General features: G+C 38.1%; 1 pseudogene; it reads right to left on the bottom strand.

Annotated features, from left to right (window-relative positions):
• Positions 1–23,462: 23,462 nt before the first annotated feature.
• On the bottom strand, positions 23,463–24,096 carry LOC142860550 (grpE protein homolog 1, mitochondrial pseudogene; annotated as a pseudogene).
• Between the last annotated feature and the right edge of the window lie 344 nt (positions 24,097–24,440).

Below are 24,440 nucleotides of genomic sequence, written 5' to 3'. Positions count from 1 at the left end.
CTGAATATGTGCAGTTTATGTCTTTGTGAATCTAAATTGTGCACTGGAGATACCGGCTTCGCAGTTTAAATCAGTTTAATATGATGCTAGACTTAGTTTCTATTACTCAATTTAGCCTTAGGTTGTTGTTAGATATTTTAGTTTCCATTAAGCAGTCTGGCTACTAGTGAGAGTTTTTATTTGTTTGCTTGCTGATGAACAGTACATTCAAAATAATCTGAAAGCAGTGTCATAAAGGGAAATGTATCCCACTGCATATAAACACAGTTTCAACTCACAAGGTCCAGGAGATGCACAAACCTGGCTAGGGTATATATTTGCACGGAAAGCAATAGAACAAAAATGAGGACTTTTATACCAGACTGCATGAACTCTTGAAAATAGAAAACTTAGAATTGGCAACAGGTACTGACCTGGGGTTCCTTGTGCTTATTTAATGTCTAGGGGTTCTATCGTGACCTTTGCTACAAAGCATGGGTGTCTATGGGAAAAAGGACTCTCACATTCAGGGCTGCCTAAACTTTGACTAAAAGTTAAGAAGCCCACTCCATTCCTGAGTGAAGGCTTTAATACTACATTACCTGATCAGAATCTGGGGTCCGGAGTCACTAAAGACCCAATAGCAAAGACTGTCAATCACTAAATGAAAAGCAAATTGAAATGTAGTGTGTGCGTGCAAAAATTTGTCTGAAAATACTATCTTTGGAAAACATACTGAAATTTAGGCAGAGGTGTTTAATCTATAAACTAGCCAACTCTCATCACTATTCAACTTCAAGTTAAAAATGAAAAATAAGCTGAGCGATGGTGGTGCACGCCTTTAATCCCAGCACTCGGGAGGCAGAGGCAAGCAGATCTCTGTGAGTTTGAGGCCAGCCTGGTCTACAAGAGCTAGTTTCAGGACAGGCTCCAAACCTCCAGAGAAACCTTTTCTCATAAAACCCCTGAAAAAAGGAAGGAAGGAAAGAAAGAAAGAAAGAAAGAAAGAAAGAAAGAAAGAAAGAAAGAAAGAAAGAAAGAAAGGAAGGAAGAAGGAAGGAAGGAATAAAGAAAGAAAAAAGAAAGAATATAAATCCTTTATTTATGGCTAGAAACCAATTATGAGTGAGTACATCCTATATTCATCTTTTTGGGTCTGGGTTACCTCACTCAGGATAGTGTTTTCTATTTCTATCCATTTGCATGCAAAATTCAAGATGTCATTGTTTTTTACCACTGAGTAGTACTCTAATATGTATATATTCCACACCTTCTTCATCCATTGTTCCATTGAAGGGCATCTAGGTTGTTTCCAGGTTCTGGCTATTACAAATAATGCTGCTGTGAACATAGTTGAACGAATGCTTTTGTAATATGATAGGGCATCTCTTGTGTATATTCCCAAGAGTGGTATTGCTGGGTTCTGGAGTAGGTTGATCCCGAATTTCCTGAGAAACCACCATACTGATTTCCAAAGTGGTTGCACAAGTTTGCATTCCCACCAGCAATGGATGAGTGTACCCCTTCCTCCACAACCTCTCCAGCAAAGGCTACCATTGGTGTTTTTGATTTTAGCCATTCTGACAGGTGTAAGATGATATCTCAAAGTTGTTTTGATTTGCAGTTCTCTGATCGCTGAGGAGGTTGAGCATGACCTTAAGTGTCTTTTGGCCATTTGAACTTCTTCTGTTGAGAATTCTCTGTTCAGTTCAGTGCCCCATTTTTTAATTGGGTTAATTAGCATTTTAAAGTCTAGTTTCTTGAGTTCTTTATATATTTTGGAGATCAGACCTTTGTCTGTTGCAGGGTTGGTGAAGATAATCTCCCAGTCAGTAGGTTGCCTTTTTGTCTTAGTTACAGTGTCCTTTGCTTTACAGAAGCTTCTCAGTTTCAGTAGGTCCCATTTATTCAATGTTGCCTTTAATGTCTGTGCTGCTGGGGTTATACATAGGAAGTGCTCTCCTATGCCCATATGTTGTAGGGTACTTCCCACTTTCTCTATAATTTGTCATCCTAAAGAAGCTAAATAAGAAGTTGAACTCCCAAAAAGAAAAACATATAGTTATCCTCCTGGATATGGGAAGTAGACAAGATTGCCTGGCAAAAAAAATTGGGATCTTGGGGGTGGGGTAGGATGGGGATAAGGGGAGATGGGGAGAGAAAAGTGAGAAGGGGAGGCTGGGGGGAACTTGGGGAAATGGGATGGTTGGGATAAAGGAAGGGTGGATATGGGAGCAGGGAAGTATATATCCTAATTAAGGGAGCCATACTGATGAATATCTTGCATATCACCATAGAACCTTCTTCTGGCGATGGATGGAGATAGAGACAGAGACCCACACTGGAGCACCTGAATGAGCTCCCAAGGTTCCAATGAGGACCAGAAGGAGGTAGAACATGAGCAAGGAAGTCAGGACCACGAGGGGTGCACCCACCCACGGAGACAGTGGGGCTGATCTATTGGGAGCTCACCAAGGACAGCTGGACTGGGACTGAAAAAGCATGGGATAAAACCGGACTCTCTAAACATGATGGACAATGAGGACTGATGAAGAGCCAAGGACAATGGCACTGGGTTTTGATCCTACTTCATGTTCTGGCTTTGTGGGAGCCTAGCCGGTTTGGATGCTCACCGTCCTAGACCTGGATGGAGGGGGGAGGACCTTTGACTTTCCACAGGGCAGGGAACCCTGACTGCTCTTCGGATTGGAGAGAGAGAGGAGTGTGTGGAGAGGGAGAGGAGTGGGAGGAGGGGGAGGGAAATGAGAGGCTGGGAGAAGGTGGAAATTTTTTTCAGTAAAAAATAGTAAATAATGAAAATAAAAAATAAATAAAGATAAAAAGAATATAAACTCTGAAAACTTGAAACAATTTAAAATTAAAAATGTCCTTATTCCTATTTACTTATCATATATATTTTAAGTTTTTCTTTTTCTTTGTACTTGATCAGTTTTAATATCTGAGGGCTCAATAACTCAATTTAAGAAGGAACACCAAGAACACTTAAATGACACTGATTTTCTCAAGATATGCCAATAGAGGGGAAAACCCATCTTTTTACAAATGGAGGGAAAATGTATAGTTTTTCTAATGGTTACACACATTACTTTTTCAAGTTTCTAAGATATGACTCCACAGTGACTATTAAAAAGTTTGATTTTCTGCCTTAACTCAGATTCAGGAGCTCTGCAAGCTCAATCTCCATTTCCTCTGCTCTCTCGTGCCAAGTCCTTTGGCTGCACCATCCTCAAGTGTCAATTTAGAAAACATGTCTGTCAGCAGCTCATTATCCATAAGTTTAAGCTACTACATTACAAACTTGCTGTGAAGATTGCATTGACTACAGCAAATATATGCTAGATGCTTTTCAACGTATATGAAAACAAGCTTCCTCAGAGCCAAGGTTCTCCAGCTTTCTCAATGCAAGGCAGAGGATACCTGGAACATGGTTCAAATGCTTCCCATCCGTGTTTTAAAAAGTATGCCTTGCATTTAAAAAAATATCTGCACTGTGTGAGTGAGTTTTATTGTTTTGTTTTTATCCCTGACAAATATATGAGAGAAAGGGCTGTAAAGAGAATGGTGGGCTAGGTGCAGAGCTTTAGGGGTTCCAGTTGGTACTGTGGGGTCCATTGCAGCACCTTTGCCACTGCAGAATGTAATAAAGGAAAGGAAAGTTGGGTGGAGGAGCAAAGATACCTATTTCATAGTGAACAGGAGGCAGAGTATGAGAGCAAAGATCAGGGCCAAAGAATCCTTCAAAGGCAAATATCCAGGAACCTCCATTCTCCTCCTGATCCCATTTCCACCACCTCCAAACTCCACATCAAACTTGGAATTCATTAATGGATTAAATTCTTAATGAAGTCTGAGCCCTCACAAGCTACCTTGATCACCATCCCCCACCCCAGGGATTGGCTTCCCTATCTGAAGAACAATGTTCAAAAGCAAACAGTTTGGGGCATCCTTCTTACCCGTATCATAACAACCATGATGTAAGAAAGTTCATTTACCATATCCCCAATTTCAGGGCACTTCCTACAAAATGATCCATGATAAAGTTAAAGTTATATAAACAAAAACAATTTGAAAATCCATACTTTCAACATGATGACAATGTTTTACATTTTTTATTGGCTCACTTAGGAGTTTTCAAATCCATGACAGAAAATCTGTATTTGAGGAGATATCAGAAAACTGAAATGTAATTGGAAAGTAACCAAGGGTAACAGCAAATGCAGCCTTGATTAATCGCCTTTCCCCACCAGCTTTCAACACGCTTCCGACCACTTTACCTTCTCTGACTTTGCATAGTTGATACCATAAATTTATGTTGTCTGTGAATATTTGTTTAGTGTTGTGCATAATAATAAATAGTACAATAAACCACATTAAAAATATGAAGTGCTATGTTTACATGTAAAAACTATTTTTCATTGAAATCCCAAGGAAGGTTAACTCTGAAGATACTTGTACAAACCGGATGGTGGTGACACAAACCTTTAATCCCAGCACTCGGAAGACAGACGCAGGCAGATCTATGTGAGTTCAAGGCCAACCTGGTCTGCAAGAGCCAGTTCCAGGACAGGCTTCAAAGGTACATAGAAGCCCTGTCTCAGAAAAACAAAACAAACAAACAAAATAGCTATACAGAGAGTTCAAGCTCTATGCTCTGTGCTATCCAACAGAGGAGGTAGTCATGGGAAACTCTGAGAGCACAGGTGTTTTTTGATAGTGTATTTCTGCAGCAGAGGAAAGACATCTTGTAGGCATGTGTCTGTTCTCAGATATTACAGAATATTGGACACAAATTTAAACACGTCTAAGCTCCAGATTCTTCACCAATGAACTGTGTCTTTGGGGAAAAAGTTGGAATTAAAGCATTATTATCAATCCCTTACTATGACTCTATACTAAACCAGACCCTATAAACCCAAACACATGTTTTGATACTATAACCACAGTTGTTAAAAATGGTTTTACATTGATAATTGCTGCATTATTCATTACTGACAATTTTCCACGTAAAAACTGTAGCAAGCACTCATTCTTTAATTTGTATATCTATGCAATTGTATGCTAATTTCTGTGTTCTTGGGGAGTTGGAAGTATAGTTCCACTGTTGAAGTCATGACTTGACATGTGTGAGGCCTGGGTGTGATCACAGCACTATATAACTGGGCCTGATTGCATAACCCTGCAGTCATAGCACTTACGAATTGGAGACTGGGTGATGATAAGTTCCTTGTCATTGCAGCTACACAGCAAGTCCAAATTCAGTGTGGGATGAAGGAGACTTTGTTTTGTGGGAGGCAACCAAGAAAGAAACAGCACCCACAGAGTTCTGATATTTTTATAAACATGTCTTCAGGTAGGGAAATAAAATTTCATTGTTTTGTGAAAATACCTTGAAATCTCAGCAGAGATTTCAACAGAGAGGTATTTTCTCCTTTTGCATGAGTCATACAGCCCTTGTGTTCTTCCCAGTATCAAATCTAGTGTCTACTGGAGAATTGCAGGACAGGCAACACAAGGAAAACATCAATTAAGGTGGCTTCTAGTCATCATTTACATCAAATGTTGAAGTAGTTGTTCTGCACCTGTCATTATTGGTGACTCCATCTGACCGACTTTTTCTAAGTTTTATTACCACCTTATTTGAGGATATTGTATGGGAAAAGAAGTGGTGTATGTAGCTGCATGTACTCATGTTCATGGCTGCAATGACCAAGGTATCCTCCTCTACAGCTGCCAAACTTATTCTCTAGAGGTGGCACCTGGAATGGAATCTGAAACTAACAGCTCCCTCTAGACTAGCTGCCCAGTGAGTTTCAGGGATCTCCCTGTCTGCATGCACATTTGGACAAAACAAACAGAAGGAATGCATGACCATGCCCAGCTACTACACAGATGTTGAGAACTGAAAATTAGGTTCTTGTGATTGCACAGAATATTCTTTTGCTGACTAGATTCTCTCTCCAGAAATAACCATTTTTTTTTTAAATTGTGACATGTTATGGTATATTGTGGTTTTTAGGTTTAAAAATTATCCAGATGTTCAAATATACACCTTAAAAAAGGCCCCCATTCATCTAACAGCTCAAAATTCAGGTAATAAAGATAGTGCAACAGTGTTTAAGCCCACCTGGTCCTGGGCTTTCTTTGAGCCATAAAGGCAATTAAGGAGAAAAGCTCCAAGTACTAAGACATAAGCCAATTATATACCTAGTTTTCTTTTAATGTAAATAGATTATTTTCCTCAAGTCATGTATACTGACTATGATTTCTCCTCCCTCTATTCCTGTTTTGTTTTTCAAGACAGGTTTTCTCTGTGGCTTTGGAGCCTGTCCTGGAACTAGCTCTGTAGACCAGGCTGGTCTCGAACTCACAGAGATCCGCCTGCCTCTGCCTCCCGAGTGCTAGGATTAAAGGCGTGCGCCACCATCGCCCGGCAGAACTTGAACTTTTTTATTCATTTTGTTCTGTTTGTGTTCTTATAGATTTCTTTAAGGGATGTCTTCCTTTCCTCTTTAAAGACATTGTTCAAATCCATAAAGACTGATTTTAAGGTCTTTGACATGTGTTTCAGAAGCTTTGCAATTCTCAAGCTACTATGGTAGGGTTGTCGAGCTCTAGTGAAGACTTCTGTCTTCTTTGTTATTGGTTGTTTTTAGACTGGTACCTAAGCAAATGGGTTTAGGAAAATTACAGTTCTAGGTGCTGATGTCTGGTCTTGTCTTTGTCAAGTGAGTATTTTGTTTCTTGGTTTCTGTTGTCCTCTCTGGTTCTTATGAGGGTATTGTGGCTGTGCGTTTCCTATTAGGAAATTCTTCTAGAATCTTGCTCTATGTAGCCACTGTGGGTTCTCAGTAAAATGTTTTTATATGTATTGGGAGCTAATACTTTGGAATGAGGATGGATTGGAAGTAAGGGGCTGTGGAGATCCATAGGAGGGAAGAAAGCAGGTCACTCCACCAGGATTTTCATAGTTTCCTGGGAATGAGGGAAGAAGTGAAGAGAGGCCACAACAAGTAGTCTGCTACAGAGTTAGAGTGATACTGGGGGATTGGATATTGAGCAGAGGAGGGAAACCGAAGATCTGAAGCTAGCCTACCTGCTTTTCTGGCCTCATGCTTCTCTGTCAAGCTTGGCTGCTGTGTCACCAGTAAGTCTGGTGGATTTGGGGACTGGGATAACAGGATAAGGAGGGAGGAAAGTTGGAAAAGTTCTGTGAGACAGAAGCAGAGAGAAGGGGGAGATTTGCCTCAGGTAGTGTGCTACAGAGCTGAGGATAAGACTAGGGAATTAGACATGGCATAGTAGAGGTGAAGGCCTGCTATTAGCCTATTTGCTTCCCTGGCCCGAGTCCTAATCACTTAATTTTTAAAATGAGAACACGAGACTCAGAGAACAAAGTGATTTTCCTAATTCATTCAAATCATGGCACCGGTTTTGTTATCCAAGCAGTAAATTATTAATAACTCTCAATGCTTATATGAACTTAAAAAATCCTCTGTAGAAGGATTAGGTGTATGAAGATATTTGAAGCAAGACTGCCTACACCTGTGTGGTTCCAGAGCCCACATGGTAAGAGAGTACGAGTCTCACAAGCTACCTTTTGACCTCTACAGAGGATATGGTACTCATCCATCCATGTACATTCAAGGATTCACAGATATGCATAAACAGAAAATAAATAAATAGGTGTATTAAAATTGTCTGTGTGAAATTTCAAAATATTGATACTTCGTATTCTTTTTATGTATGCCCTCATGGATGTGCAATTACATCTTTTTAATCTTCCAAAATTATATATAATGCTATTATTAAATACTTACCTTTTGTGTGTGTTTATATTATACTTAAAATAATTACTAACCAAATATGTGTATAATACAAAATACAATTTACCCTTAAAACTAAGAGTATTCTGACATATGCATGAAACTTGAAGACATTGTGTTAAGTGTAATAAGCCATTAAACAGAAGAATAAATTTGGTGTGATTATATTCAAATGAAGTATATAAACTAGCCAAATGCATGGAAATAAAAAAGGATACCGTGGTAGTTTGAGAAAATTAGAACATTTTCGAGAATAACTGTGATGTTGAAACAATTCATGTGCATGCATGTGATGCCACCACAGGGAAGACAGAATATGGACACATGTAAATTTGTCACACATGTTTCACTGTAAGCAATATTCCTGGATTAGGGATGGTGGTGGCATGAGTCTACTCCAACTTACAGCTAACTCTATGACCCCATCTGCTATGGACCTGAGCAGGTTCTGGGTATGCTGCCTTGGACTCTGTGAGTTCTAATGTGTATTGACCTTGGGGGTTTAGAGGGTCTGTTTTTATTGGTGTCACTCATCCGAAATTTCTCTCACACTCTTCATCTCCTCTTCTACAGAATTTCCTGAGGAAAGATATTCAATGGAGGAATCCTGTTTAGGGGTGAGTGTTTCAAGTTCTCTTGCTCTCTGCATAATGTCTGGCTATGAACATCTGTACTTGCTTTCATTTTGTTCAAGAATAAGCCTTTCTTATGGTGTATGACCAAGGCACTGATTTATGGATATAATAGAATATTGTCAGGAATCTTTTTATTTATACAATTTATGATTGTGTTTGTTTGTTTGTTTGGTATAATAGTAACATTAGGTTTAACCCTAGATCTCTGGGCTATCTTGTCTCAGGTTCTCCATCACCCAAATAGTGTCTGGTATGGCTTTCATCTCATTTGGGGGGCTTCAGGCAAATCAAATATTGGCTAGTTACTCTAACAAGCTTTGTACCACCATTAGCATCTTGCAGGCTGGATATCATTGTATATCAAAGGGTTTGTAGTTGGGTTGGTGTCTGAAGTTTCACTGATGGATAAGGATTCAGTCTATTTCTTTGTTTCTCAGCCATTTGAGTTTCCTTTTTTGAAAATTCTGTTTAGAAATGTAGCTTTGTTTAAATTTCTCGATATTTAAATTAATCTACTGATATGTAGGTTTTGATATGTAGAATGATTGATGGTATTGCTATGTAATATCATCAAGTAAATGTAGTATATTGTTTATTCATTATTCTGTTGAGGCTTACCTCTGCTATTTCAAATTTCTGGCTATTGTCATAAAATATCAGTGAACATGGTTGAGCAAGAGTCTCAATGGTAGGCTGATACATCATTTGTGTTATGCCCAAAGATGGTAAAACTGGACTGACTAGACCTCAATTGAATATGTAGTTTGTAAGTTTTAACATCTATGCACCAAAAACTAGAGCATTCAAGTTCATAAAAGAAACACTCTTTCACCTTCAATCTCATATTGACCTGTACACACTGGCAGAAGGAGATTTCAATATTACACTATCACCAATGCACAGATCATCCAGACAAACACTAAACAGAGAACTGCTTGAGCAAACTGATCTTATAAACAAAACCTAGCAGCTATCTACAGAACATTTTATCCAAACACAAAAAAAATATACCTTCTTCTCAGCACCTCGCAGAATTTTCTCCAAAGTTGGCCATATACTCAGACTCAAAGGAAGTCTCAATAAATACAAGAAAATCGAACATTTCTGGGCTTTTTTTTTTGGTAAACTTTTAATTTCAGTTTGGCAAGTGGCATATATGAAGAAAAAAATTTTTTTGAATAGCAATGTTCTCTTAGTGGATTTTTCCTTTGATGAGGACTTTTTCCATTCTCTTCTGATTAATTTTGGTTTGAAATCTATTTTTTTCAGTGATTAAAAACACTATACCAACTTGCCTCTTAGATTCACTTGTTTGGAATATCTTTTTCGACCTTTTTACCTTGAGTTGATGCCTATCTTTGATGTTAAGATATGTTTCTTCAATGCAACACAAAGATGAATTCTGTTGTCAATTTCATTTTGTTAGTCTGTGACTTTTTATTGGGTAATTGAGACCACTGATGTTGAGAGGAGGTATCAATGTGCCCTATTTGTTGATGCCTGTTATTTTGTTATTACAGTGTGTGTGTGTGTGTGTGTGTGTGTGTGTGTGTGTGTGTGTATGAGTGTGTCCCATTTTGATTTGCTGGCCTGGGATTATTAATTTCTTGTGTTTTCTTGGGTGTTATTAATCTGCTTAAGTTTCAGTTTTCCTTCAATTAACTTCTACAGGGCTAGATTTTTAGATAGACATTGATAAAATTTGGTTATATCCTGAAATGACTTGTTGAAAGTTTTTTGGGGTACAGTCATCTGGGCAGGTATTTGTGGTTCTTAGAGACTGTGGAAAATCTGCCCAGGTTCTCTGGCTTTCAGAATCTCTAATGAGGACTCAGGTGTTATTCTAATAGGTCGGCCTTTATTTGTTAATTGGTCTTTTCTCTTACAGCTTTTAATATTCTTTCTGCATTCTGTAATTTAGTGTTTTGATTATTATTTACCCATGGGAATTTGCTTCCTTCTCTGGTTTATTTGATATTCTTGTGCTTCCTATACCTTGATAGGCATTGCCTTCTTTATGTTAGGGAAATTTTATTTCATGATTTTGTTGAAAATATTCTCTGTGCCTTTGTGTGGTTGGGAACACTTTCTCTATTCTCATTATTTTAGATTTTTATCTTCTCCTAGTTCCCCACATTTCTTGTATAATTGATGATAATATATTTTAGATTTTACAATTTTTTTGACTGAGGTAACCACTTTTTCTACTGTGTCTTACATGCCTGAGATGTCTTTCCTCTATTTCTTTTATTCTGTTGGTGAAGTTTGATTCTGAGATTACTGTTTAAGTTCCTAAAGTTTTCAGTTCCATTTTTCCCTCAGTTTGAGTTTTCTTTATTGATTCCAGTTCTAGTATCAGGTCTTGAACTGTTTTATTTCTTTTCTTCCAATACCCACGCCAACAATTGTCGCTGACAAATTCGAGGGCCTAGTTCAGTCCTATGCAGTCTCCCCTGCTGTCATTCCAGAGTCTGTGAGCTCCCACTAGTTCAAGTCAGCCGTTTCTGTGGGTTTCCCCTTCATGGTCTTGACCTCTTTGCTCATATTATGGTTCCTGCCTCTCTTCAACTGGACTCCAAGATCTCAGTCCAGTGCTTAGCTTGGATCTTGCATCTGCTTCCATCATTTACTGGAGGAACGTTCTATGATGGCAGTTACCCTCTCCGCTATTGTTTACATTCTTAGCTGAGGTCATAGATTTCTTTAAGAGGTTTATTAATTATTAATTTCCTCTTTAAGGGTATTATAGAGCATCTAATTTTTTTTTTATTTTCGAGACAGGGTTTCTCCGTAGCTTTTGGTTCCTGTCCTGGAACTAGTTCTTATAGACCAGGCTGGCCTCGAACTCACAGAGATCCGCCTGCCTCTGCCTCCCTGCTGGGATTAAAGGCGTGTGCCACCGCTGCCCAGTTATAGAGGATCTTAAAATAGGTGCAAAGACTATTTTAAGGTTTTTGTTTCGGCTATGTTGTAATTTTCGGAGCCTACTGTGGTAGCATCTTTAGGCTCTCGTGGAAACATATTGTGCTAGCTGATACTAATTGCATTTTGCACTGGTATTTAGTCATCTAGGTTCTAGAAGGTTGTTATTTTAGGTGATGATGTCTGATATTAGCTTTGTTGGTTGGGCATTTTGTTCTTTGGCTTCTATTGCCCTCTTTGTTTTTTTCTTTTTTTTTTGCCATCAAGTTATTGGTTTTATTTATTTATTTATTAAAGATTTCTGTCTTGCTTCAGGAGAATTGGAGAAGTTCATATAGACATGAGTAAGTATCTATCACCAAATAGACTTGATACCTAACAGAGGAATTGTTGGTTAATATACCTACCACAAGTACTTTAAGAAAGGACCTCCCCAACTGAAAGCATTTATTCTCATTTCTGTAATGGGTGAATTATTTTTTTCTGAATTTTCAACATTACCATATCTAAGGATAATTATATCAGTCATAGAAAATGTATGTGTAAATGAGAATAGAATTTAGCAAAAGCAGGACAACCCTTGTTAGAAGATATAAATGAGGTTGCAAAATATTTGTGAATCTCCTTCCTAAGATAGAACATCAGTAAGTTTTGTTATATATTTGTAAAATTTATACATATACATGTTGTAGGAATTTTTACTTCCAGTAGCCTTTAAGTTATCTGCCCACTTGGGCATGGCCTCTTATACTATTTATGCCATTGTAAAGTGTATGGGTGGCCTCTTTTCTGGCTGTGGGATTCGGTTGCTGTTCCCTGTTTGAGCAGAGGATTGTTATCTGTGAGTTTACCCCTAAATAAATGATTGTTATTATACTCAAAAAAAAAAAAGATTTCTGTCTCTTCCCTGCCACCGCCTCCCATTTCCCTCCCCCTCCTCCAATCAAGTCCCCCTCCCTCGTCAGCCCAAAGAGCAATCAGGGTTCCCTGCCCTGTGGGAAGTCCAAGGACCACCCACCTCCCATCCAGGTCTAGTAAGGTGAGCATCCAAACTGCCTAGGCTCCCACAAAGCCAGTACGTGCAGTAGAATCAAAAACCCATTGCCGTTGCTCAGCGATGAAAGGAGACAGAGACAGAGACCCACATTGGAGCACCGGACTGGACTCTCAAGGTCCAAATCAGGAGCAGAAGGAGAGAGAGCACGAGCAAGGACCTCAGGACCGCGAGGGGTGCACCCACACACTGAGACAATGGGGATGTTCTATCGGGAACTCACCAAGGCCAGCTGGCCTGGGTCTGAAAAAGCCTGGGATAAAACCCGACTCGCCGAACATAGTGGACAATGAGGACTACTGAGAACTCAAGAACAATGTTGTCCTCTTTGTTTCTTAGGAGGGAGTAGTGGTTCTGTGTGGTCTTGTAGAGAATTTTTCTGGCATTCAGCTAAATGTGACTACTTAGTGTTCTAGGTATTAGGGCTGACAATTAGGAATGGGAATAAGCTAAGAGGGTAACTGATGCAGCTCACAGAATGGAGAGAAGCAGAATGATCCCTCCAGGATTGTCTTAGTCTCCTAGGAATTCGGGCAGAGAGCCTGCTGGATTGGAGGCTGGACTAAGTGGAGAGTGCTGGCAAGGAAGCTTGGAGGAAAACTGTGGGATCTACTGGAAATGGGAGCATGGAGGAAGGGGGGTCACAGGAGATAATTTGCCACAGAGATAGGAGTGAGAGTGGGGAGTGAATTAGGAGAAAAATGGGAATAGGTGGAGATCTGTACCTCTTTCCCCATCAGGAATAGATGACAGGTTTCTGGGGAATGTAATGTTCTATTAAATATTACTAGGGCTTTAAGGTTATAGTTAAAGGGAAAATGATATGGAGTATCCAAAAAGTAATTTTTTTAAATCAGAATTGTTCACATTCTAGCAAATTACAACCTTAAAATACAGGAACTTGTCTTTCATTTTGTATGTATGTATGTATGTATCTAGCTATCTAGCTGTCTATCATCTATCTATCTGTCTGTCTGTCTGTCTTTCCATCTGTCTATGTATGTATGTATGTATCTATTTATCTATCTATCTATCTATCATCTGTGTATCTAGCTAACATTTATCTGTCTGTCTATATAGGTATCTATGTATCTATCTATTTATCTACTTATCTATTTGCCATCTCTCTGCTACCTTTCTTTCCCCCTCTCTTCCTTTTTCTCTTACCCCTCCACACGAAGACTTCCCAACCAAAACTATTAAATAATTCAAAATAAATTTCAAACAGCTCCTAATTTTTGAAAACTGAATTGTGTCTGGGAAGCAGAATGGACTTGGATTTAACAACAGGACGAGAACAAGCTGCTCCTGTCTGCACTGGTGACTCAGATCTGCCATCTCATTTGCATGGGAGGCAAGATAAACAATGCTAAAAATAAAAGAAATGACATGAAATGAGAATATGTTTTGTTTATGCATCATACCTTTAAAGGGCACTTTCTGTTTTGGCAGAACTGAATAATACAAAATCATTCCTGGAATGTTTTTTAAAGAATGATTGCCATACCCTAGAAGTGAAAACTCTCATACACAATCCGCATTCCATTATGCAGCCACATTTTTACTAGAATAAGTAGTAGTTAACAAGATGGAAATTCTATTGATAATAATTATGAATTGTAAATAAAACATGCTTGTACACACAAACCTCACCCAAGGAGATTGTCTAATCCATGCATGTTGTACTAGTTCATTAATATTACCAGGCAATTGATATTAATAATCAGCTTACAGGCGACTGGAGTTTTAGCTCAGTTGTAGAGCAATTTCCTGTCACATGAAAGACCCTAGGTTCTGTCCCCATCATAACAAAAATATTGGTTTACCAAATATGATTAATTAACATCATCCAATGAATTAACCTAAATGTTCTAATGTACTTTGTGCATTTATAAATTTGAATATATTCTTATCATTTTAAAACTGTAAACTATGTCCAGGTGTATATCATTTGTATCTGCAAAAAACATTACTTTCAAAGGCAGAAGCAAAGAAAAAAACTCAATACATAATATATTTCACATATTTAAAATGTAAAATGAAATGTGAATTTAACTTTCCACATTAAGAGCAAGTAATTTGTTTAATCCTTAGCTAAAATTAGCAATTCTTTTTATATAAATCAACAGGCATTTAAAAAATATTTATTTAAATATTTAAAAAGGTTTTTAAGTGTCTTATAGGTGTCTTAGTTTTCTCTCTATTACTGTGATAAAACACAATGGTCAAAAGCAATTAGAGGAGGAATGGTCTTATTTCTGTTTTCAATTCAGTCTATAATATGGGAGGAAATCAAGGCAGGAACCTACAGGCAGAAAGTGAAGAAAAGACACTGCAGGGGTGACTCTTAATGCCTCTCTACCCACATCTCCTTAGGTCACCTTATACAAGCCAGGACCATGTTCCTGAGGATGCTACAGCCCATAGTGAACTGGGCCCTCCTACGTCAATCACTAAACAAGAAAATGTCTCACACACTTGACTACAGACGAATTTAATCGCATCACTGTCTCAGTTAAAGTTCTTTCTTCCTAAACCCTAGCTTACGTATAGTTGACAAAAAGTTACTAATCAGCACAAGATTATACTTTTTTAATAACTAATTTAATAACCCGATCTGTCCTGGAATTCATTGTGTAGACAAGGCTAACCTCAAACTTCTAGTAATTCTCCTGTCTCTTCCTCCCAAATTCTAGGATCATAAGCATGCACTACCAAACCTGGTCCCACATATTTTTTTGTAGATTGATTATTTATTTTGATATTTATTAAATAACTTTCGTATGCTTGCTGAATTGTATATCTCTGAAAGACAGTTAAAGTAATGGTTCAAAATGAGATGTATTAGTAAGAGTAAAAGTAAAAATATAGGCAACAGCTGATGCTATCATAATTAAAATATGCGTTTAAGGGAGATTTCCCTGTTCCTGTTTGTGGTTACCGTCAAAATCAGGTCCTTCTAAATTAAGCTCTTATTTGACCTTTCCCAAGTCAGTACTCCAGATAGAGTGTTTCTGTTGTCTGCTATAGGTCCATCCATTAGTTACAACACATTTTATTCATGTGTATTGTGTGTATGTGTGTATGTGTGTGTAACATATATATATAATCTTCTTTTAGGAAGGATTTACCCAGTCATCTTAACAATTTAGTATTTATATTAGTGCCTGAAACAGGTGCATTAAGCTATGTGTGTTATAGAAAAAGTCACTCAAATCTTTCAGGCTCAGGGCTTTTGATGCACTTCCTCATGTGTACAAGAAGTGATGTGAGAAAGAATTGCTTGGTCCTCCAGCTGCACTCTGACCTTTGCAGGGCAAAATGGGGCAGGAGAAATGACGTGAAAGATGTGACTTTACTTTTCCCTGTCTGTACTAGCTCTCTTGACAATCTATACCAGTGATTGTCGTTCTTGTTTCTACTCCGGCATGATCTTCTGCCTCAAAAGTAGTTTACCAGATAAAATTGCCCATTTAGGATTTCACATGACAGACAATCATTGTGTACTTTGTAAGTTTGATGCCACAAGCTTTACTGAGAAATTTATAATTGACAGGCTGGTTTTGGAGAGAATAATATTCCTGGAAACAAGAAAGATTCCTTGGTGATAGACAGAGATAGCAATATACCTAATTAAAAAAATATTTAAGCTGAGAAGAACTCCACACCACCACAACTTGCTTCAATAAATGAAGAATTGAATATTATTAGATGAAGAGAAAGACATTTTCATAAAGAATCCCCTAGCAATTTCTCTTCTTGCAGTGAGTTTTCCAGCCATCAAAGTTTTATTCCCTTATGTTTAGCAAGGATAAGAAATAATAAGCTATGTTATTATATGCATTAGAGCTATAGATTTAGTATTCTGTTACCAACAACAGAAAAATCTCTAGATATAAACTGCAAAAACCTTTTCACTCTAAACAGAATCAAAATAAATTGTTATGATTGAAAAATTAGCATAGAATCAAATTATTCCCACCCCTTTTCCATGTTTCTCAGACTGTTCCTCATGATCAAAGGAAACTGAAGCACATCACACACTGTTTAGATGAACTACATTTATTGTTTCTTTAATAATTAGTCTGGTTTTGCTGTAACTTGGAATAGGGACTTTTGGAGTTTTATTTTCCACATTGAAACATATATGTTCCCTGACTATCTGGACCATGCTATCCTCATATATGTTCTTTGAACTATCTGAACATGCTATCCTCTAATGTTCACAGGTTCAGACTAAACCATGAAAGTGTGAGATTAATTATTCTTTGTATGTCAAACTAAAGACACCTGTAGCCTTTTGCCACAACTTCCCTGAGGATTGATATAAATCAATTAATCATTCTGTCAGAACCTGGGTTTATAGTTTAGTATATATAGTGGCAGGATGACAGACAAGGCATTTTATATTTCAAGACATCTTTTCCAGTTAAGATTTTTAAAAATAAATTGACCTCCTTCTCTGGAAGAAGAATTTAAAATGATTTGATACAGTGACCTCTATTTTATAATAATTTATTTGGGTAAGCTAAAACACATTAGAAATCCTACTGTAGATTTTCATTATTTTCTAAAACACAACCCATATAACTGATTAGCATTCTGGTGAATACAGATTTTGCTAGACCACTGACTTTTTGTACAGGCACAGCTAGACTAAGAACATAGAACCCATCCCAAAATGAATGTAGGGAAAGGAAACTCACTTCCCGGCAAGCCCTTCTTTCCACCCTCATTACCCTCCCCTTCCCCTTTGATGTCCTCTGCCCAGTCCTCCCCATGTTCTTGATCTGACCTCTCTCCTTCCTCCCTCAGTTCTTCCACGTTTTTTCATGGCTCTTTTGTTTTCCGAATTTCCCATCTTGTACATTTCTTCAATTAGATGCCAACAGTGTCTTCCCTGTGAAGCCAAAACTGACAGAGGAATCACGATGCCTCTTTCTTGCCTCGCTTATACTCTGTGCACACTTCTTTAGGAATTTCTGATATGGTTATTATTTGAATCTTATACAACTTTAAAGAAACATGAAACTTGTAACTGCTTGTTATGCTTTCATTCGCAAATATATAACCATCTCCTTTTGAGCTAAAGAAAGTAACATAAATTCCACATATTTTTAAAAAAATCACACATTAGAAATGCATACCAAATATACATATATACATATATTCACAGCTCTTTTTCTTGTGTTTCAGTAGCCACAATGCTCTGGAATGGCGTGAGGCTTCTGGATGGCAAGAATGTTTCACTACCTGTTGTTTATGGTTTCTTGAGTTCATCTAAATTTCAATTTGTCTTTTGGAGTCATGAGTTCATGATAACAGGATTTAGAGTATAAAAATGACAAATACGGTCTTTTGAATTTTAACGCTATAATTAGTTTAATTAAAAGATGTTCTTCTTTAATTGTGGTTTGGTTATTCATGTGGCCTCCCGGTATCTAAACAGCTGTTTCATAGTCTAAATGCCACCCATGAATCCTTTGAGGACTTGGTCTTGTACTAGGCCCAAAGTTAAATGCCTTTTTTGGACAGTGGCAAGTAATATAGTAAGTTTCTTAAACCTATTAGGAGACTAAGGGGCTAGTATCAGCACAAGACAAAGTTCTCAGCACAAAGGAGATTTATTTGCCCCTGAAGAACAAAGGGTGGGAATCAGAGATGAAGACTGGAGACAAAGGCTGAAGGAGAAAGGAGAAACGAAAGAGAGAAGGAAGAAAGGAGACAAAAGAAAGCAGGGAACATGCTATTTGTCCCAGGAGATAAAGGACTGCTTCTGGGTAGAGGCCTATAAACGTGACCTATAGGAAAATGTCAGTTTATAATGGTAAAAGGGGAAACCATGTGTTAGAATGAGATGTTTAATTTTGATTGGGCATATTAATTAGGGCAGCCAAAGGGAAATTTTGATCACTGGACTTTAAGACTTGAATAGTTGGACTTTAGTTATTTGAAGGAGGCCATTTGTTTGTTCCTGGCCACCCAGCCCAAAATTTGTTGAAGGAGAGAGTCGCTTGTTCTTCCTGGCCACCCAGCTAGCTTAGACCAGAAACAACCTCACAGAAACTGTATTAATTAAAACACTGCTTGGCCCATTCGCTCTAGCTTCTTATTGGCTAACTCTTACACCTTAATTTAACCCATTTCTATTAATCTGTGTATTACCATGAGGTCTTGGCCTACCAGCAAAGTTTCATCACGTCTACCTCTGGCCGCAGATCCATGGTCTCTCTCTCTCTCTCTCTCTCTCTCTCTCTCTCTCTCTCTCTCTCTCTCTCTCTCATTCTCTCTCTCTCTCTCTCTCTCTCTCTCTCTCTCTCTCTCTCTCTCTTCTCTCTCTCTCTCTCTCTCTGCCTCCTTCACCCAACATTCAGTGCAGTTTTCCCCACCTACCTAAGTTCTGCCCTGTCAACAGGCCACTGCAGTTTCTTTATTAGTTAATTTAAGCACAACACACAGAGGGGACACCCACATTATTAGGTGGTGAAATAAGGGAACAGACCTTGGTGGCTAGCTTTAGGAATGCAATCTTATAGTTTTTAGCAAGGCAGATTGAGTGGGAGAGAAGGGAAAGACCTGCCTGAGCCATGTTTATTATGCTCAAGCTAGCTAGAGTACTTTCAGACATTAGTTGGATGAATTGACGATTTTTAAGAGCAACAATCTCTCCATCTATCTGTTTTCCTCTATTATGGTTTTCTTGTAGCTGATACCACATCATTATATGACACTTACTTTCAAGAAACCTATACATAAAGGTTCAAATTTCCACAAAAAATAAAAGGAATCTCTTTCGAAGACGTATACCACAGGATAAAATAATTCATAAAATTTCATTATTTTAAAATACTTGTTAAATTTTATTGTCTTTATATATGTTTTGTGTATATGTATATGTCTGTGTGAGATAAGCTTACATGTGCATAAGGGATGTACACAAAGGAATCCAAAAAGAGTGTCAGATTCCTTGGTAAGGGAGTTACAAGAGTTTGTAAGATGACAGGATCATTATATGGATGCTAAAATAAGAACTGTGGTCCTCTCTCTTGCCTCCGCATGGCAAGAATTCTTCACCACATGTCTCTCCAGCCCCCAGTTTGTGGTTATAATATTAACAGAGAACAGGACAATTTGTTTGCATAACTTTTGATAAGAACCACATATGAGAGGAAAGTGGAAACAAGAAAATAGCACTATGCCTGCAGGACAGCCCCCAGCTTTCAGCGTGCTGCGGAGCATACTCACCTGGTTTGCACAGAAGCAAAAGGCAAGGATTAAATGAAAGCCCCTTAATCATGGCTACACCCAATGCAAAGATCTGTTAGGAGTTAATTCCTTGATTCATGTAATTGCTGTAAGTCTAGATAAGTAGTTGATGCACTCTGGATTTGGATATGCTAAATAACTGCTGAAGTTGCTTTTTTGATAAGCAAATCCAAAACTGGATGAATAACAGTAGCTGTCTGCCTATGTCTGTTACAAGAGGAGGAGAGCTAGTGGAGTTGATTGTGTGGAACTGACCCAGGAAGGGGATCAGAATTCCTGTACCCATGTCACCCATAAAAGACAGGACTGTATCTGTCCTCCAGCACACTATTTTAAAAAGTAATGAATATAGAAATGTTATAAAATCTGAAAGATAAAATAAGTATATGCAGCGTTTTTATTTGTATTTATGTATTGTATGTAATGTATAGGAAGGATGGCATTTGAAAGGCTAAAGTTTATTCATTACTTGGCTCTTTAATACATTTTGGTTGTTAAAATAAAGTTTCAAGCAAGCTTTTATATGAAGTCCTGGTGTCAAAGGTAGAGAATATCAAGACATAACAAATGGATTTGATAAAGGCAAGTCTAGATTTTTCCTTTCTTGGGACTTCTCTGCCTGTCATAGGCCTTAAAGGCATCTTCCTTGGTCTTAAGACTCCATAAAAAATAACTTACTGAGGGAGATCAAAGGTTTTGCAGGTAAGCTATTGAAAACCAGAAGGACAAACAACTGATCAAAGGAGACAAGAGGAAACAGTAAGCCTTTGCCTTCACTGTCAGGTCCTGCTTTGTGGCATTTTGTTCACACGGTGCCTTATAAAAACAACTCTACTTAATATGTTCTTTGTTTGCTGGTTCACTGGGAGGTTATGGCAGCATCTGAAGAGGTGAGGAATGCATCATGCTACTCAAAATAGAAAACACACACAGTTTTCCCATGCAAGTCAAATAGACACACACACAGTCAGCACTGAACCTAAACCGAGCTCCCTTTGGAGGGGTGTTGCTCATTCCTATAGAATTAGCCATCAGCTACATGCCAATAGTAAAACTATGTTGTTCCTTCATTTTCTAAATGTTTGGTTGGTTTTTAACAAATATCAAGATGACAAAAATGTCTCTTCCCCCTACACATTTTTGAAAGGAAAAGGAATTTAATTTTCTAACTATTCTCATAGCATGACATAATGCCACACTCTAAGTAAATTTCTATCATTAAGTATATTACACACACACACTTAGCTTTCATGCAAAAAATAATAAGTTGGCCAAATATGTAAGGTTAGAATTTTTCTCAAAATATTATATATGTAATTGCATATCCTTTATACATAGTAAAAAAAAACTAGGGTTCCCAAAACTAGAAAAAATTGTTCACATGCCCAACATTAGATGTGTATAAGCCTTTATTTTTCATGATAGTGAACTGAAGTATTGGAAGAACCACTTACACCATAATAATTTAAACAAAAAGTATCCAAACACATAGACAAACAGGAGACAAATTGTGGATGTACTTTAAAATTTTATATAAAATTGCTCTATTCTGCTGAAAGAATAGTTAGTTCATTTTATAATATGGAAAAGTTTATTTGAGTAAATTAAGGAATCATAATTGCCTGAAGTTAATATGCTCAGAGTGAAGACACTACATAAAAGGAATAGTTTCATTTAGTGGGAGAAACCAGAGTACAATTTATATAGTTAAAATATAAAACATTTTCAGAATCCAATGTGTTAACTACAACATAGCTAGAGAAAAAAGATTTGTTTCAAGGATCTTAAAGTAGAAACATTTTGAAGAAAGAAAGAGATTTTAATATGTTACAAATTAAGCGAAAACTAAATGGGAAGGATAGTTAAGAAACCAATGAAAACAAATGTTATTAAAGTTGAAAGACCCTCGACGAGGACCGCTTTTCGGGAGGAGACCTCCCCAACGCCAAGGAACAGGCCGAGACCGCACAGATGCAAATCGCAAGAGGTTTATTGAGTAGACACAGCTACCTGTGGACAGCAAGATCTCTCGGAAGATTTGCGCCCCTGCCAACTGGAGGGTGGGCTTTTTATAGGGAACAGTAAAAAGCAAGTTTACAGAAGCAAAAGCGTGGTTATCAGAATGCGGCGGGGGGCATGAATGGTTTCCTCTCTCAGCACAACAATCATCCTGTTCCTATCTTATAGCTAACCTGCTTTGTTGACATCTTGCCTTGCAGTCTTCCTATCTCTATCTGATAGATATCCTGCTCTCTCGGGCACATGGGATGTTCTTATGGGAGCAGGCTGGCTGCTGATCCGGAGAAATTTTTTTTTAAAGCAAACAGGACATTCCCCCGGGAGCATGCTAGCTACGGGTTTTGAGGAGAGGGTCTGTAGGGTCTTTCAAAGTAAATTAAAATTTTTCCAGCGATTAAAAGAGCACTTAACAATATGAGGGATCAGTGAAAGGCAAAAGATGTACATGATCTAAAGAGAAACCAGAGTATCTTTGAAGAAAGAAATTGAAGAAGATATTTAGAAAATGGAAAGATCTCCCTCGCGCCTGTATAGATAGGATCAACATAATGAAAATGTCAATTTTACCAAAAGCAATCTGCAGATTCAATGCAATCAGCATCAAAATCTCAACATAATTCTTCACAGACCTTGAAAGAACAATACTAAACTTCACATGGAAAAAAATGAGGATAGCCAAAAGAATCCTGCATAATAAAGGAACTTCCAGAGGCATCACCATCTCTGACATCAAGCTATATTATAGAGCTACAGTAATGAAAACAGCTTGGTATTGATATAAAAACAGACAGGTTCACCAATAGAATAGAATTGAAGACACAGATATCAATTCACACACCTACAAACACCTTAATTTTGACAAAGAAGTTTGAATTATAAAATGGAAAAAAGAAACCATCTTCAACAAATGGGTCTAGCATAACTGGATGCCAACATGTAGAAGAATGCAAATAGATCCATATCTATCCCCATGCACAAAACTCAAGTCCAAATGGATTAAAGACTTCAATATAAATCTGACCACACTGAACTAGATAGAAGAGAAAATGGGAAGCAGCCTTCAATGCATGGGTACAGGAGACCACTTCCTAAATATAATACCAGTATTATACACAGACACTGAGAGCAACAATTAATAAATGGGACCTCCTGAAACTGAGAAGCTTCTGTAAAGCAATGGACACAGTTAATATGACAAAAAGACAACCTACTGAATGGAAAAAGATCTTTATTAACCCCATATCAGACAGAGTAATGATCTCCAAAATATATAAAGAACTCAAGAAATTAGACATCAAAATGTCAAATAATCCAATTAAAAATTGGGGTACAGACCTAAACAGAGAATTCTCAACAGAAGAATCTCAAACGGCTTAAGGGAATGTTCAACATTCTTAGCCAACAGGTAAATGCAAATGAAAATGACTCTGAGATACCATCTTACACCTGTAAGAATGGCTAAGACTAAAAACAACAATGATTGCTTATGTGGGAGAGGATGTGAAGTAAGGGGAATACTCTTCCATTGCTGGTAGGAATGCAAACTTGTACAACCACTCTGGAAATCAGTATGGCAATTTCTCAGAAAATTCAGTGGCCTGGGTCCCAGACACTCTGACACTGTATACAAGACACTTAACGTTCTTTTTAACTTCCTTAGGGTTTCCAACAAGGCTGTGTTAGGGTCATATGTGTTCACAGATGAGAAATTACAAGCCTACCTTTCAAGTTCTAACAAGTAACCTACAAAATCCAGAGCCCCAAGGGAGGCAATTCTGCTTCCTTCAGCACCCCTATCAGGGCTGGTCCCAGGACATTCCCGTGCTGCTTGTAGCCCACCTTACTAACTAGTGCTACAGTGCCCAGTTATTTTCTCTCCACAGAGACATGGAAGGAGGCCTTGTGTTCGTAAAGGTCAAATGTGGACCTGATGGGGTGGAGCCTGAACAGCCATGTTTTGTGAACACCGCCTGAATCTGGACATCAGTAATCCCGAGCCGACTATGCTCTTCAGGTGAAGGTTGCTGCTGCTCTTCTCCTTTGCAACACTCTGGGTTGCCTTCTCTGTGACGTCTATAACCACCAGTGAGTAGCTGCAGAAGTTCTGGATGTCATATACAGCTTGGCCGCCTCCACCAACTTGATGTAGATTCTCTGTATCCGCCCAAGCTGGATTGTATTATTTTATGGTCTCCCTCAGCTTCTTCTCCACCTTTGTTTGCTCTTCTAGGAGAGCCTTGTCGGCAGAAGATGGACCTGTCTCTGACTTACAATGACCCAAGTTCCCTTGGAGGTGCTGACCAATATTCTGTTTTGTAGCTGTGCACACAGACAGGAAGAAAGCCAAGACCCTAAGGCTGAGCTGTGCCAGCCTCATGCATCACATCGAGCTGCCAAGATTGCCCCTGTGGCTCCCAAACAGAAAGTCTTTAAGCTGAAAACTTCCTCACACTGTCAAGCACTCTGTTCTGGAATTTGAAGGAGCTTTCCCTCGCATTCACCAGCATTGGTTTTCTCTTTCTCTTTATTTACTTACACTAGTGAACCTCTACTAAAATAGTGTTTGACCTCATTTCTTCTTCTTTTTGCCCAAATAAAAGCAACAAAGCAAACCAAAATTTGTGCACTTGAACACATAACCCAAGAGAGATAAATGGAATGACTTCATGTACTCAAATATCCTAGATGCAATTAGAACCTAACTCAAAAATGAAGAATGAT

The sequence above is a fragment of the Microtus pennsylvanicus genome, chromosome 1 (genome assembly GCF_037038515.1).
Source record: "Microtus pennsylvanicus isolate mMicPen1 chromosome 1, mMicPen1.hap1, whole genome shotgun sequence".
Classification (NCBI taxonomy): Eukaryota; Metazoa; Chordata; class Mammalia; order Rodentia; family Cricetidae; genus Microtus; species Microtus pennsylvanicus.
This window is presented reverse-complemented; position numbering and strand designations above follow the sequence as displayed.